Source organism: Bos indicus x Bos taurus, chromosome 6 (assembly GCF_003369695.1).
Source record: "Bos indicus x Bos taurus breed Angus x Brahman F1 hybrid chromosome 6, Bos_hybrid_MaternalHap_v2.0, whole genome shotgun sequence".
NCBI lineage: Eukaryota > Metazoa > Chordata > Mammalia > Artiodactyla > Bovidae > Bos > Bos indicus x Bos taurus.
Window position 1 is genome coordinate 101,739,495 of NC_040081.1, and position 4,302 is coordinate 101,743,796.

Consider the following 4,302-nt stretch of genomic DNA (forward strand, 5'->3'; position numbering starts at 1 on the left):
ACTTTAATGAAGACAGTTCAAATCCATATAAGAATATTCCACAGAATTTGTGGCACATGCAAATCAGGCATTTAACAGAGAATTTATTAAAAAAATTTTTTAATTGGAGTAAAATTGTCTTACAATGTTGTGTTAGTTTCTGCTGTATAGCAAAGTGAATCAGCCATATGTGTACATACATCCCCTCTTCCTTGATTGCCTTCCCATTTAGGAAGGAAGGCCACCCAGGGCATTGAGTAGAATTCCTTGTGCTATACAGTAGGTTCTTATACGTTATCTGCTTTTTACACAGTAGCTGCGGTTCATGGGGTCGCAAAGAGTTGGACATGACGGAGCGACTGAACTGAACTGAGTGTATATAGGTCAGTCCCAATCTTCAAATCCAAAAAATACGAAATGCTTCACAAATTTGAGTGTCATCCTTGTGCAGGGGCCATACAAAATTTTTCTGTATCATTCCAATTTTAGTATATGTGCTAATGAAGCGAGCCCTGTGCTTGCTTGTTTTACTTTAATTTCCTCAAAAGTCAGATGCAAATGTCAGTTTATTTCTTTCAGGTTTAGCCCTCTGAGGGTGAGGTTTCAGGATTCTCTGTTCTGCTGTTACTTATCACTCATCCATCTGCTTTGTGTATTCTCTTCTCTGTTGCAATCTTTTTTTACCCTGTGACTTTACATCTTTTTTTTTTTTTTCCCTGACTTTACATCTTTTAAAGTTTCCTTCATTGCCATTCTAGAGGAGTTATGAGAGGGAATGGTGGTAAATTTATGTTTTAATCTATCCGTTTAACTAGAATTTCCCACTACATTTTTCAGTGAAAAATGAAAAGGATTTAGGATTAGGTGACATTTTCATAAAGATGAGCACAACATGGGAAAATCCTCCCTAATGATCATGAAGATGATATGTATACATGTGGCAGATTCACTTTGCTATACAGCAGGAGAAGGGGATGACAGAGGATGAGATCATTGGATGGCATCACTGACTCAATGGACATGAGGTTGAGCAAACTCCAGGAGTTGGTGATGGACAGCCTGGTGTGCTGCAGTCCATGGGGTCGAAAAGAGTCAGACATAACTGAACCAATCATGAAGATGGTGAATGGTCTTATTGCTGTGTTGGGATAATAAAATACAGTGTTTCAGTAAACTGTCATTTTTATGTGAAAAGGTGTTCTAGTTCTAGTAGGTTTATACAAATTTGATGGCATTTGCAAAAATCCCCAAGCCAAACTCATAATGAGGGCTTTGCTACCTGAAGTGAGGAGAAGACAAGAAAAGAAAAATGACATTTCTAAAAATTATTCTTTCACATATATTAAATGTGGAAAAAATAACTCAAGGGCATGGTCACTAGCACTTTCATCCCGGAGTGGGCACTTAGATGGCAGATCATTTTGCTCCCTCTGGGAGGAGCTGTTTGCTAGGAGTTTGTTGAATTAAAAAAGAAAGTGAAAGGAGTCATTGCTAGAAAAACAGATGATAAAGTGTAGATGAAGTTTTGTTTCCCCTTAACAATCAACAGCAACCAATATCTAGAGCAGTGGCCTTTAACTTTTAGACAACTTACTTAAAAATAGTTTTATGTGCTTAGTTACCCAGTTGTGTCCGACACTTTGCAAGCCCATGGACTGCAGCCTGCCAGGCCCCTCTGTCCATGGAATTCTCCAGGCAAGAATACTGAAGTGGGTTGCCATTTCCTTCTCCAGGGGATATTCCTGACCCAGGGATTGAATCTGGGTCTCCTGCATTGCAGATAGATTCTTTATCATGTGAGCCACTAGGGGAGCCCCCAAATAGTTAATATAAACCTAAATGGGAAAAGACTTTGAAAAAAGAATAGATACATGTATACACATAACTGAATCACTTTGTTATACACCTGAAACTATGACAACATTATTAACCAACTATACTCTAATATAAAATAAAGTTAAAAAATAGTTAATATAAGCACATATTAAAAAGTCAAGTAGTGCTAAAGAGTTAAAAATATATGCCCTTCAGCACTTCTACTGTTCTTAGCTACTTCTTCTGATATTTACATGTGTATTTCAAGAAATACATATATCTATAATCATTAGATTCATTCATTTTAGGTATTATTAATTGACTTCTGTGTTAGTTCAGACCCTCCAAGAGGCAGACACAAAAGAGAAAATTTTATTCCAGAACATGCCTGTGAGGAAAAATGGAAAGGGACCTGGGAGAAGCTTGGGAGATGCTGTTAGACTGCCTGCAGATCTTACTAAGTCAAGAGACACGGAAGGGCAGAAGATGGGGTAGAGTCGCTTTAGATCACAGAGCAGCCCTAAGGAAAGGCCAGCAAGGTCAATGAGGAGTCCTCGAGTCACAGTCACCCTTTGGAGGGATGCCCTATCTCCCAGTCATTGGCTGGAAGCAGCCCATGGGAAGAGTGACCTCCACATAGCTATAGTGGTCAATTTCAAAGTGCAGCGACTAGACCCACTGGGTAGACATGCTCCCTGCATCTAGAGGTCCGAGAGGGGGACATTCCCATGCCTGTCAACCACTTCCAATGCAACAGGTGAAGATCTTAGTTCCCTTACACAGAGCTCCTTCCCTCTTTTCTTCCTCCAAAAAATTTATATTCTACTTTTGGTTAAATCCATATTCAGTGCTTTCAGCTTCCCTGGTGCCTCAGATGGTAAAGAATCTGCCTGCAATGCGGAGACCTGGAGCTTCCCAGGTGGCGCTAGTTGTAAATAATGCAATGCAAGAGACTCAGGCAGATGGGGGTTCCATCCCTGGGATGGGCAGATCCCCTGGAGGAGGGCAGGGGAACCCACTTCAGTATTCTTGCCTGGGAAATCCCATAGACAGAGGAACCTGGAAGGCCGCAGTTCATGGGTGCACAGCGTTGGACATGACTGAAGCGACTTAGCATGCACACAGTGCTTCGTTTTTAAACAAATCTTCATTTATTTATTTGGCTGCACTGCGTCTTTACTGTGGCATGAGGGATCTTTAGTGGCGGCATTTGAACCCTTAGTTGTGTCACGTGGGATCTCGCTCCCTGACCAGGGATGGAATGCAGGCCCCCTGCATTGGGAGCACAGAGTCTTAGTCACTGGACCAGCAGGGAAGTCCTCAGTGCTTTCATTATAATGATTATGTAAGATTTTGCCCCTAGCTGAGTCAGATAATGTATTACAGTTATAGTATATTTATATGTCTTGCTTTTCCTAGAGATAATAATTAGGCCTCCCTCATGGCTCAGTGGTAAAGAATCCACCTGCCAATGCAGGAGACTTGGGTTTGATCCCTGGGTCAGGAATATCCCCTGGAGAAGTAAGTGGCAACCCACTCTAGTATTCTTGCCTGGGAAATCTCATGGACAGAAGGAGCCTGGTGGGCTACAGTCCAGGGGGTCGCCAAAGAGTCGGACATGACTTAGAGACTAAACAGCAGCAGAGATAATAACTGCTTCATTTTTTCCTACTTGCTTAGTTGTTCTTGAACTTATGGCTCAAGTTTCCCACAATTCCTAACAGGTTTGTAAAATACCTCTTACTATATATTTCCATATAGTAAACTTAGCAAATGCTAAGTTCGGCCATGAGATGGTAAATGTTTAACAGCTAGCTCTCCCAGGATGGGAGGGTTCCAAAATCTGACTTTTTGGATTTTTCCCTTATCCTGTAAATACTGTAAATACACTTCTTCTGTAAATACTCCCTCAATGGCAGGTTTCATGCTACAGGTGTGATATCACTGAATGAAGAGTTGGGACGAGAAGCACACAGCTACTAAGGACACCCCACAGAAATATGACCAGAGGGTTACTGCAAAGAAAACGTGTGAATCTGATAGCTTCCATAAATATTAAAAATTAATTTTATAATTTTATTTGCCTTTAAATTCCTTTAAATTTATTCTAATTCTGTTATGGATGCATTTTACATAAACAATTTACCTTAGGTTTTCATGTTTAAACATCTGTTGTCCTTGGGAATACTGAGAAAATGACAATAAATGTAGTGCTTCTAATACTAACAACACTGCCGGGAAAAATATCAATAACCTCAGATACGCAGATGATACCACTCTCATGGCAGAAAGTGAAGAGGAACTAAAGAGCCTCCTGATGAAAGTGAAAGAGGAGAGTGAAAAAGTTGGCTTAAAGCTCAACATTCAGAAAACTAAGATTATGGCATCCGTTCCCATCACTTCATGGCAGATAGATGGGGAAACAGAGGAAATAGTGGCTGACTTCATTTTTTTGGGCTCCAAAGTCACTGCAGATGGTGATTGCAGCCATGAAATTAAAAGATGCTT

At 40.5% G+C, this 4,302-nt stretch overlaps 1 non-coding gene across 1 annotated transcript; it reads right to left on the reverse strand.

Annotated features, from left to right (window-relative positions):
• Positions 1–385: 385 nt before the first annotated feature.
• Positions 386–492, reverse strand: LOC113894856. Its single transcript, XR_003511694.1, has one exon. It is a non-coding gene; the product is annotated as a U6 spliceosomal RNA (small nuclear RNA).
• Between the last annotated feature and the right edge of the window lie 3,810 nt (positions 493–4,302).